The 13,030-nt window shown below is 46.9% G+C and overlaps 1 protein-coding gene across 2 annotated transcripts in view; it reads left to right on the top strand.

The window, feature by feature from the left end:
* The window catches only part of INTS6 (integrator complex subunit 6), a 1,045,054-nt gene that overhangs the window by 560,920 nt on the left and 471,104 nt on the right, over positions 1–13,030 (top strand). The window lies entirely within an intron of this gene.

Genomic DNA, 13,030 nt, shown 5'->3' with positions numbered 1-13,030 from the left:
GAACTACAGAGCGTGTAGTAGGTTTAAACCTAAGACACTTAAGGACCGTTCGACGAAGCGTTGGGCCCACCACGCCAGGCAGGCGGTCATGGCAGCGGAGGGCGCCTTCAGCGATGACAGTGACGCCGTACTTTCAGACGGCGAGGGCATTACGGCGTCGAAAGACAGCCGAGCGCAGGTCCCCGACCTCGGAAGGTCGTCCGGCAGGGCAGCTATGGGGAAGACCCCCGGCGACGCAAGCGCTTCACATACTACACACACTAAACACACTAAGTCCAACCGAGACTCGACGACGTCGAGTTCTCGGAAAGAGGCACAGACAGAACGGTCCGATTCGGTGTCCTCTGGGCGCTCTCGATCAAGATCGCCGCATGACTCCAGGCAATCATCCACTCTTGCCAAGAGTGCCTCGCTCCCTAGGCTAACAGAAGTTCGATCGTCGGAAGACGAAGACGACTTCCACCCCCAGGCCGCGCTCCACGAGGCGGAGCCCGCAATTAAAGCCAGCGAGGTCCCACGCTCGAAGGACAGGGACACCTCTCCCGATCCTCGACGCCAGGCGTCGAAAAACTCCGGAGCCAGTAAGGGACAGGGAAAACATTTTTCTACGCACGGGGAGGGGGGAAAACAGCAGAAGAAACTACCTGTACATTCTTCCACACCTGTGAAACACTCCACCCCCCCTAAACAGATATACAAGCCCAGGTCTGCTGATAGGTCCACTACCAGCAAAGCTACTCAAGATAAATCCCATAGACTTGCTGAGAGAGTCATTCCCAGTTCCAAAAAATGGCCCAGTGAAGACATAGATAGGGTCATGTCAAGAATATCCTCTTTGGCTGATTTTTATGATAAAAATCCAGAACATTTCCTCTCATATGATCCTCAAGGGGCCTCTCCCTCAGGCTCTACTGATCCTATCCCCCCCAGTAAGAAGACCCGGTTTGAAACCCCGATGAGGTCTGAACCCTTCGAGGTACAACCTTACGCAACACCATACTCACGGTATCAAGGAGAGTCTTTCTTTTGTGGAGACCAAGAATTTGGTATGATAGAAGAGCAAACCGGGACGGGCTACTATGGGGATGATGAGGAACAGGAAGAAGAAGAGGATGACCCGGAAACATACAGAGTAGATTCCCTGGTAGAGAACGAAGCCCCGGTTACCGACTCCCCGGTCGATAACCAGCCCCTCCTAAATGAGGTTCTCGCTCGCGCAGCAGAACATTTCCACATTGACACCCACGGTGTACAGGAGGAAAGGGACTTCGCAGAAGAGTTAGTGAGAGAAAGGAGGCCGGTTGCCCAGACCATCCCTATCCTTAAATCCATTCAGCGGAGAATAGATCCGTCCCTGGTGAACCCAAACCTCACCAGAGCAGTCAATCCCAGGGTTGAAAAACTTTTCAGGGCAGCTCAGTCTGACCCTCTCTATATAAGAGGACATCTAAAGCCAGACTCCCTAGTTGTTACCAACACTCGTAAGAGGGCTGGAACACCCTTGTCTTCGTCAGATGCTCCTCCCGACAAGGAGAGCAAAAAACTATACGGTTTCGGCAGGAAGGTAGCCTCAACGTCCGCCTATCAAGCAAGGATTGCTAACTCCACCACCCTGTTGGCCAGCTACAACTGCCATCAGTGGGAAGAAGTCGCGGCTCTCATAGCCTCTGCTCCTGAACCGTTAAAGTGCCGATTTGCTCGGATTTCCGCAGAGGGTAGAGCCGTGTCTGGTTGCATTTTGAAAGCAACCTTCGACGCCGCAGATAACGCAGGCAGATTGATAGCAGAAGGTACTGTTATCAAGAGACATGCGTGGTTACGGCAGTCTGGTTTTAAGGCAGAAACTCCAGCATCACTGTTAGACAAACTGGTGGAAGCCGATCTGTTGTTTGGTAAGGCGGTCGAAGACGCACTGAAAAATGCCAAGGACGAATACAAGACACTCGAATGCCTTGGCCAGTTAACCAATAAACCCCCTAACCAGAGAGGGAATAGTAATTTTCGTCGCCCACACGGCCAAAATTCCCAGAGAGGATCTAACTATTCCCAGGGGCAGGGTACACAGTGGAACAACAACCAACAGTCTACCCAGGGTTACGGCAGAGGTAATAGGAGAGGTCGTGGTAAAGGCAGAGGCAGCCCCAGCAAGGGAGGCGGCACACCTCCACCAAAGCAGTGACGCTCAGTTCAGGGTCCCTTCTCACGCAACCCCAGTAGGGGGACGCATTTCAAACTTCACCCAGGCTTGGGAAGGGATCACATCAGACAGATGGGTGCTGTCAACAGTATCCACGGGATATTGTATAGAGCTACTGCAGCGTCCCCGGAACCATCCTCCACGACAAAGAGTACACTCCTTAGAACATCAGAAGATTCTCCTCGAGGAGATCGCCATTCTTCTACAAAAGGACGCGATAGAACTCGTCCCGGGACACCAGGTAAACAAGGGTATTTATTCAACTTACTTCCTTGTGCCAAAGAAAGACTTGACAATGCGCCCAGTATTGGACTTGCGGCCTGCCAACAAGTATGTCAAGCCCAAAACATTTCGTATGACCACGCTACAAGAGGTAATCCCCCTCCTAAAAAAGGGGGATTACATGGCAACCTTGGATATGAAAGATGCTTATTTTCATATTTCCATGTTCCCAGCGCACAGAAAGTACTTGCGCTTCAAGGTGGACAGTCGCCACTACCAATTCAAGGTACTGCCCTTCGGGAAAGCTTCAGCACCAAGGGTATTCACCAAGGTACTGGCGGTGGCGGCTGCACACCTACGCAGGGAGGCAATCCCAGTGTACCCTTATCTGGACGACTGGCTCATAATGGGGGAAACCCCAGGAATTTGCAGGACAAACATTCAAAGGACTATCGACCTCCTCCACGAATTAGGCTTCTCAATCAACGAGAAGAAGTCAAGCCTGGTGCCAAGCACCTCAAAACAATTCCTATGAGCAATCCTGGATACCCAGGAGGGGTTGACCTTTCCTTCAGAAGAAAGAATTCGGAATATACTACTGCAAATTCCGCATTATCAGTCCGGTCAACAAATAACGGTACGCAAAGCAATGCGTTTACTGGGCATGATGGCGTCAAGCATTTACCTGGTCCCCCACGCGCGCCTGCGCATGCGTCCCATGCAGGAATGGTTGGCGAAACAGTGGTCTCAGGCAAGTGGTCAGTGGGACGATCTAGTGGTTGTTTCGCCAACACTGGTACAAAGCCTTCACTGGTGGACAAGAGAGAATCTCGCAAAGGGGAAACCCTTTTACGATCCCGAAGTACAGGCAGTAGTCACTACAAATGCATGTCTAACGGGGTGGGGAGCTCACCATCTCCACCACACAGCTCAGGGTCTCTGGTCTCACTCAGTGGCCAAGAACCACATCAACCTGCTAGAGCTTCTGGCAGTATTCAGAGCACTTCAGGCGTTCAAGCCCAATCTAATAAACCTGTCAGTGCAAATCCAGACGGACAGAACTACAGCCATGTTCTACCTGAACAAGCAAGGAGGGACTCGCTTGCCAGAAAATCTGGATATGGGCACTCAGACGGAACATCTTCCTGTCATCACAACATGTTCCAGGGGAGCTCAATTCCCTAGCGGATGCTCTGAGCAGAGACTCCCTCCCAGAGGAACACGAATGGGTTCTTCACAGAGAGGTCGTAGAAGATCTCTTCTCTCAGTGGGGTTTCCCCACTATAGACTTATTCGCCACAAGCGAAAACAAACAATGCCCAGGATTTGCATCCAGGTTCCCCCAACCAGACTCCCAGGGGAACGCCCTGTGGATGAACTTGTCAGGGATGTTTGCGTACGCTTTTCCACCAACTCCTCTCATCAGGAAAGTGGTGAACAAAATGAACAGGGAATCGATGACACTCGTCCTAGTTGCTCCCATGTGGGCAAGACAACTGTGGTTCCCACACCTACGCAGGATGGCGTTGTGCGAGCCCATCAAACTTCCAGCCTGGTACAACCTACTGTCCCAACACCAAGGTCAAACAGTGCACCAGCAACCCAACTCAATGAACCTGGCAGCATGGCTCCTGAGGTCATAGTTTGGACACCTCAATTTGCCACAGAGGTGGATGGACATCCTAAAGGAATCTAGGAAGCCAAACACAAGGCACTGTTACTTTGACAAGTGGAAGAGGTTCGTTATCTGGTGCCAGAGTAGACAAATCAACCCAGTTGATTGCACTCCTTCCACTATTGTTACATACATGCTCCACCTGCTAGATGCAAGTTTGGTTTTTAACTCACTGAAAGTACACCTGGCAGCTCTCTCGGCTTACACCACTTCCCATAGCAAGGTGTTGTGGTGGAAAGTACCAGTAGTTAAAGCCTTCATGGAAGGAGTAAAGAGACTTCACCCTCCTATTTCAAACTCACCGCCAGGGTGGGACCTTAATGTGGTGCTAGCCAAGCTCATGGGGCCCCCTTTCGAACCCATGCATAAAAGCAGTCTCAAACACCTGACTTATAAAACGGCCTTCTTAGTAGCTATTACTTCTATAAGAAGGGTCAGTGAAATTCAGGCTCTGTCAATGCAGGATCCCTTCTTTACTATCCATAAAGACAAGCTGGTTTTACACACACACCCTAGGTTCTCACCTAAATTTATATTAAAATTCCATGTAAACCAGTCCATCCAGCTTCCGGCTTTCTTCCAGAACCCGCAAAGGTCGGCTGAGGTGAAACTACACACCCTAGATGTGTGTAGGGCGGTCCTCTACTATGTAAATAAAACAAGACCGCTAAGGAAAACAGATCAACTGTTTGTCTCCGTAGCTACAGCCAGAGAGGGGGATCGCGTCTCTAAAGGTGCCATCTCGAAGTGGATTATTAACTGTATCCAGCTGTGTTACTCACTTTCTGAAAAGACTCTGCCTTTTACGCCAAGGGCCCACTCTACTAGAAGCATTGGGGCCACTCTGGCTTTCATTGCAAATGTTCCCCTTGACACCATTTGCAAAGCAGCTACTTGGAGCTCTATTCACACTTTTACTCAGCATTACTGCATTGACACCCATTCCAAGGCAGATACACAAGTGGGACAAGCGGTTCTAAGACACTTATTTGCTCATGACCCTTCTCACATCCCACCTCCTTCTTCTGGTACTGCTCGCTAATCTATGCAAAGCATGTGATCTAAGCAGATTCCACAAGCCTCAGAAGGGATACATTACTCACCGTAATCGTATTTCTGATGCTTGTATCTGCTTAGATTCACATGCGACCCACCCTTCCTCCCCTCCGAGAGAAGGCGCTTGATTGCTTGTAGTCTTACCTTCTGTCTATCTGCTTGGATTATCTGTACTCACGCTACTCATGCTACCTCATGTCAGAAAAAATACAATCTGAGGATCCTAGACGCGTGAGGGATCTTGGGTACAGTGTACGTCACACTAGGGATAGTATTACTGGCACTCCCTGTGTCGACGCCCATTTTCGAGTTTCGAAAAACAAACTGTAATACTCCGCAGCTTCCACTAGATGTCGGCCTATGCACAGCATGTGAATCTAAGCAGATACAAGCATCAAAAATACGATTACGGTGAGTAATGTATCCCATACACAAAATGAGGAGGGGGGCCCACTCCAGTTCCCTGCACAACCTTCTCAGCCACTGGTGTTCCCCTCCGACTGGTTTCTGTGCTCTTGCACGTTATCCGGGAGGCAGTCTTGACTTGCAGCTCACAGCAAGTGCAGGTCATTATAATCAGTGAGGATTTCTGCTGCAAGGGCTTCTGGTAGATGTCATCAGGTTAACGAGGAAAAAGCTCACGCCCAATCCCACAATGGAGAAAGGGCGGGATTGGGCGTGGGCTTTTTCCTTGCTAACCTGTGAGCTGCAAGTTAAGACTGCCTCCCTGAAGACGTGTAAGAGCACAGAAACCGGTCGGAGGAGAACACTAGTGGCTGAGAAGGTTGTGCAGGGAACTGGAGTGCGCCCCTGTGCTCGTTTTAATATATATATGTATATGTATATATATATGTATGTGTACGTGACCAAGCTACAAGCTGTAGCGAAATGTGTCATCTGTGGAGGACTTTTGTCAGGCTTCGCGAGAGTTGGAAGTTTCCATGTGAATTTTTAACTTAATGTTTTGAATAAAGAAATGTTAACCAAATTTGGTCTGCGGTGCAATCTGTGGTATACAAGTTTGGAACCTGAATGCGAAATCCCACTCCGGGAATGCGGCTCAATATCACGCCGTTCAGGTAACATCAATATATGGGGCAAGTGCTACAAACTAGAGAGTACTGTACAAATATACAAAACGACATTCTTAAGCAACACTGGAAGGAGTGCTGATGTGAGATAGGTAAGATGGGGGAGATGGCAGAGGGAGTTCCCTTATTGGCAAGTAAGTGAAGATTAAGCCAAGCTTTGACGAGATCCACAGTTGGGCTGGCTTTGATTGTGATGGGCAGCAGGTTACAATGGAGCAGAGCAAGTAAGGAGAGAAAAAGATGAAGTGACTGGGTGCATGGGAGAGTGAGGTTTGGTGCAGAAGAGGAGCAGAGATAATTTGATGTAGAGCAGACCGATGCAAGCAAGCACAGGCACAAAGGTGCTAGACCATACGCATAACTTTGTAGACTAGATGAAACTTGAAAAGGGAGCTGCTCTGCATGGAAAGCCAACCAGCTGTTTAGTGAGAAGCCACTGGGTAGGTTGTAGAGAGCGAGGGTAGTGAAGTTGAGCACTTTGTCTAGAGGGACTAAGGACTAGAGAGAGGCCAGGGAGTAAGCATGTGAAGTAGTCTTGTTTGCTGAGCACGAGGGTGGAGATTAGTTTTCGTACACCAAGTCAAATATTGATGCATTCCCAGACTCTTAAGCAGATCAGTAGAGGCGTCCGATGTGGCAGTAGTGATGTTCTTTGCAGTTGGACGATGGCAAGTTTGCAAGCCTTAAGCGAAAAAGCAAGAATGTTAGGTGGGAAGGAGATAGAGTGCAAGGGTGGTGATGGAGCTCGGAGAAAGAGGACTTCATTTTTGGAAGAATTCAGCATGAGCCAGCAGAGAGCCAGATTGATTGCAGTGATAAAGTTGTTAATCTGCTCCAGGATTGCTGGGGTGCAGAAGGGAGACAAATGTGTGTGTGTGTGTACAGCAAATGGGTGATCGTGAAAGCTACAGGGCGAGTAGTATTCCTAGGTCAGAGGTGTTATAGGTGAAGAGCAGAAGTCTCTCTAGTCCTTGGGAGATACTGAAAGGAGAGGGACAGGGTCAGAGGTTTGTGAGTTCCAGTAGATCTTAAAGGAACAACCTTCCAGATAGAACTTTGAGCCAGGCGAGAGCAGATTTGTGAAGTCTACGGTGATGGAGAGTGGAGGAGAGTTTGGAGGGTTTAGGGAGAAAGTTGGAGATATGCAGTAGTGCATTCTTGGTAAATGGATCTCCAAGGCTATTATCCTCAAGATATTTGGTGATCTGTTGAAGACCACCTGCTCAAGGATCTCTGAATAATGGGGAAAGGGCGAAACTGAACAATTGCTCGCAAGTAAGTTTGGATCAGCAGAGGATTTCTTTGAAAGAGGTTGGATAGTCGCAGTTTTGAAGGAGCATGGTAAAGTACTTTGGTGAGAAGAGAGATGTTAAAGAACTCTGATAAGGGCAGGTGATTGAGATATGTTTTAGACTGTTAAAAGAGAAAACTGGTCAGTAGCGCACAATATGGGTTGGCACTGCAAAGGATGGGTGTTAATTCTGTAGGATAGACATTGAGAGTAGGTAGACTGGTTGGGGGAAAGATGTGGACAGAAGTGAGAGCGGTTGGGGAGAAAAGTGCTGATTGTCACAAATTTAGAGATTTTAGAGTCCAGATAGTGAGCAGTCATTAACACCAAAGGAAGGATGCAATGGATATTGGCCTCAGAGTTGTGAGCAAAGCTTGAAGGTTTGCAGGGCTGTTTGGGGAGGGAGGAGAATAGGTTTATGTAGTAGTAAGGATTGTAGAGTCCAGTGCAGAGGTGAGGACAGCAAGGGAATTTTTGATGGGTTGGAATCTGTAATTTGCACCGGTATCGTAGATCCAAACACGTTTGTTTTGCGGGTCTGGATTTCCGAGGTGATCCTGAGTGGAGGACTGTACACTGTGAATGTGTGTGCAGGATAGTGGTGGCCAAAGGGAGTCTTAAGTGCATGATGAAAGTCAGAAAAGGCAGTCAGCAGAAGAGCCATGTAGCCGGGAGAGAGGTCCTCCCATCACAGTAATGGGCAAGCTAGTTGTTTTTCTCTTGGTCATTGAAGAGGTTGAGAGACTGAGATATTAAAGTGGACAATGGAGTTATCAGAGGGAATTGGGGTCAATGGAGAGGTCGGAGGAGAGCAGAGTAGATAAAATTGCAAGGGCAAGAGTTCCCCCCCGAGTGGGAAGGCTGGTTGTGAAAGGAGGCTAATTTTAGTGCAGTTGATTGTGGAGTGCTTGCTAAGGTTTAAGTCCCACATCATGAAAACGTGGCTGTTGGTAGGTATTGACATCAGGAGAAGGTTCAGGTTAGGGAAGGAGGAGTTGAGAGGATATGGGGTCGAGAGCCAGAAGATTGAGTAGAGTAGGTGGTGCCAGAAGAGTCATTGGTTATGGCCTCATTAATGAGGAACCACACCACTGCCCTTCCCAACAGTTCGGGAAGAGTGGAAGGAGTTAGCGTCGGTGTCTCAAGCCGCTAGTGTAGCAGTGTGATGAAGGGGGACATCATGGTTTCTGTGATGGCAATAAGTGAAAGTTGACTGCTAATAGATGAAGTGGGCAGTAATGTAGGAAGACTTATTGCAGAGGGGATTGCGCATTTCAGAGGCAAAGTGATGGAGTTGGGGAAGAGGAGCAGGTGTTGTATGAGAGACGAGGGGAATAGATTGAGGTTGGAGATCCTGGGAGAATTGGAGCATCAGGTTGGAGGGGTGTAGGTGCAGGGCAAGAGGGGCGATGGGGGGGAATGGATTTAGAAGTGAACCTGAATTGTGGCTGAAGGCTATGAGAAAAGGAGAGACGATTGAGTACAAGCAGGAATAGGGTGTTACGGTATATGATGGAGAATAGAGAAAATAGGCAAGTGAAAAAGAATGTAGGAACTGTGCAGCAGAGGAGGGAGGGGTGTTGGTGGCTGAGCAGAAAGGAAGTGTAGAAAGTATGCAAACCAAATCAAAGGCTTTTCTACTTTAGGAAATGTAAGACGCAGGCCTTATGGGGCACAAGAAAGCAAGTTGAGCCACTTCAGTGTTCTTAAACAGATATTGCCAAATATCGATTATACTTGCTTGATAGTGAACTATCTTAAAATTTATTCAAGGTTTACTTCTCTGTACTAGCAGCTTATCAACACACAAAATAAAGTGAAAATGATCTTCAATTAAAGGAGTTTCTCTAAGGGATGAAGAAATCACAGCTTCTCACCCCACCAGCCCCTGCCAATACTCGCATCAAAAAACGGTTGGGATTGGAGTAGAATTCTACACAAATTGATGCTTTAACTCTCTCAGCCTGTACACAAAGGATCCTTGTGTTGGTAGTGGCATTTTCAGTAGCAATCTGTTAGGCAAAGTTTGAATGCAGTACCCTCTGGGAACACTACAAGCAACTATGACTAGGCAACCCAACCTTTGGTATAAGCTTGTGCTACACAGTTTTGGTAGCGTGTTGAGCAGCCAGGCTTATCTCAAGAGGGGAAATGTGAGCTGTAGTGGAGTTACACAAAGATTCAGTTACAGGTATTCAAATAAACTCTTACACCCAAGGTTTCTTGCTTAAACAATTAATAATTTTATCAGTCAGTTACAAAGCCTTCTTCAGAAGGGAGCAATAGAATAGTAACACAAATCTACTTCAATACTGTACACTATGAGTTTCTGAATCAAACAAGACCCTTTTGTGATGGCCCACAGACACAACCTACACCCACAGGTGACTTCCGTAACAAGGGTGCTGGTGACATTAATTTCTTACTGTTGGCGTTCAGAACACTTCTTAAAAAGTTTGGTAAAAGGCAAAGGTTATTAGAACACAAGAAATTAAAAATATATATAAGCAGGGCAAATACTTTTAGAGTCCACTAGAAGAGTCATTCTTTTCAAAAGTCAATGGGCAAAAGTCTTGGATAAGATAAAGCACTTCTGGTAAGTAAGGAAAAGTCTTTGCACAATTTATTAGTTCTCTTTGAAGAAAAGAAGAATCAATTGTAGGGCCACAAGTTGATTAGACTTGTGAGTTGTGAAAGTTACAAGCACCTCTACAGTAAGAGGTAAGTTCTCTTAGACTTGTTCTACAGTACCTTAGCAAAGAAGAAATGATGCAGCTGAAGACTTCTGTTCCTGTGCAGCTCTGCCGGTCTCACTGTTCCTGGGCCTCAGTTGTGGGGACAAGAGGGAGGACGTTGGGAGACTCCTGCACTGGCACTGTAAAAACTGCCAAACTTTATTTTCATTGGCTGTTTCGCGTTTCAGCTCCTTGCGATACAGTAAATAGCAATAAGCGTGGCTCCTGGCCTGTCAAGGTGGATTTTCCTCACATTGGACGTCTCGCACTCGACTGAAGGGGGGTGGGTGGGGGTCAGGCTGGTCAGTCCTGCTTCGTGGGAGTCCGGAGGATCTGCCAAAAGCTTTAGGCCAGCTTACAAGCAACGCACACAGTCTGGTGTCCCTCTCCCTGGCTCTACGGTTTCCTGCAGCAACTCTGAGGAAATTCAACCAGCTCCGAGATGGGTGTCGAGGTGGCTTACTTGAGAGTTGATTGGTCCCACCAACTCAAAGGGAGAAGTCCTTGCACGGCTTCTCTGTTGATGTGAACTTGGCAAGTAGTCACTGCGGCAGGGCTTCACTGGGCAAACCAACGATCCAGGAGTTGCAGCAGGTGTCCTCTTCAAGCTCTTCTTCGGTTCCTTCGTCCAGTGGTCAACTCTGCCTTCCAAGCCAAAAGACTCGCTTTTTTATTCAGTTCTCTCCCATTCATTCCAGCCTAGCTGTTGGTCACCCAGCAAGGTGGCTGTCCTTGCCGGACAGTCAGCCAGCCAATCAACACAGAGTGCATTTGGGACTCCTCGGAGACTAAGCACAGGGAGTTTCGGGCACCTTCCTCACTTTCTGCCTACCCCAGACACTCTAGAGCCAGAGGCGGGTTTCACTCGTGAAGCCCGCCAAAGGCGAATGCAGGAAGAGACCAAACCTGGTTTTGCGCGGAGAGAAAAACAAAAAAGACCGTTAACAAAGGAGGCTCAGCGCCATTTTGAAAAACATGGCTCCCGCGATTTAACGTTACCGGAGCTGCGAACAGTTTGCGGTCAGTGTAAATCATGGTGTTTCATACATAAACCACTGCCACCAGCCATTCTGAGAGGAAAGGTAACCTATAAATGTCCCGGGAGGATAGCTCTGCGCAATGTGCTCGCCTTGGAAACACGACACAAAGCAACACAGGTTTGATCCCCGGGTCTGCGCTTAGAAACCTCTGGGTATTAAGCGCGTTATTAATATGCAATTAAGACGTATTCCTGTAACAGCGCCTCAATGCCCCCTGGCTGTGTGAGCACTTTAGAAATGCAAATAAATATAAATGCTACAAGAGTAACTAGACACAAGGGATATTAAGTAACCGCTCCAGCACTCTATTGTAAAATGGGGTGTGCTGGGTCTAGAATTTTACAGGACTAAGTGAAGTCAATTTCACTCCACTTTTCTGGAAAACAGTAGTTGATCCCAGAGAAGGTATTTAAACCTTGGGAAATTTGGAAGACTTCCATGTGGCACTGCACTGAAGGTGCTTTGTGACACAATTGTAAAAGATGACTATGGAGTTGGTTAGACTCCACAACCAAAAAGAAAGTGTATAAAATCACATTAAAATACATGACAGAGTGGAAAAAAAGGGTCTCCCTCTCTCCAGGCAAAAAAATCAAGTCCTCAAAATCCAGCAAAGTTGCTGGGGCTCTCTAAGGTGGAGGGAATTAACACATTTTTGAAAATTCTCCCTAACACAATCACAATTCATTGGAATATGTAAGGATAAGGTAGTTTCTTTTAACCCATGCTTGTCTTTAACCAAAGCATTTTTGAAAAAGTCCATATCAACCATAATCATTGAATTATCATTCTTGTTACCTATACTGGTGCAGAGGAATGTCGTCCTATATTAGACCTGCACAGAGCAGTTGAAATCCATCAGAAAGCAGCACTAAGTGTATGTATAAATGTCCCAATCATGCACACTCTGCCAAAAGGAAATACTGCTTGCTAATCTACATAAAGCATGCCAATATAATAGATTCACAACCTGTAAAAGGGAAATATTACCAGTAGTTTTGCAACTTGTCTCTTTTACAATCGCATGTACCCAATCCAACCTCCTAGCTGTTAGGTACAGTAAAATGTGCTTGTGTATCTGCTTAGAATCGTTTTTGTTGTATACATATTTTTTCAGTTAAATTGACCCTAAAACTATAAACCCACTTTGGAGTTTTATTTTATAGTTTGGCAAGATCCTCTTTTTATGTGCACTCTGAAACTTTTAGCCCATGTTTAATACTCTAGACAATCACTTGCTCGTGGCCTATGCAAAGCTTGTGAGTCTGAAAGAGATCAGCTGCAGAATCCATATTACTGGTAAGTAATGAACCCATATGGGAATTGGGCCAGTCCCAATAAAATGTTATTTGCAGTATACATTTCTGAGATGATTGGTCTTACTGTGATGTAAGCAATTTCCCACAAGTTGTGAAGAAGGGTGAGCAGTATCAGATTCACTATGAAGTTAGATTTTCCTTGTGAATTCTTTCTTGTGATGTAGTTTGTTTATTCTCTTTTCAGTTTACCAAAACCAACCCTCCATACCAGACATGTCCGACACCTATATATCATTCATCAGTCAAGCTAATGATTGAAACCAAAGTGGCGCAGCACCAAATGGTTTGCCTAGTTGCCTCTTTGAAAAATTAACTATGATGTGCATGCAGGTTTGGCCTAAATGTGTTTTCTTATAGCTGGTAATTTGCTTAGTGATGTGGGAGTTTGGCCTGTAGAGCAGGTT

This window comes from Ambystoma mexicanum, chromosome 7q, assembly GCF_040938575.1.
Source record: "Ambystoma mexicanum isolate Mex_15411 chromosome 7q, UKY_AmexF1_1, whole genome shotgun sequence".
Taxonomy (NCBI): domain Eukaryota; kingdom Metazoa; phylum Chordata; class Amphibia; order Caudata; family Ambystomatidae; genus Ambystoma; species Ambystoma mexicanum.
Note: the sequence above shows the minus strand (reverse complement) of the source record. Positions and strands in the feature narration are given on the sequence as shown.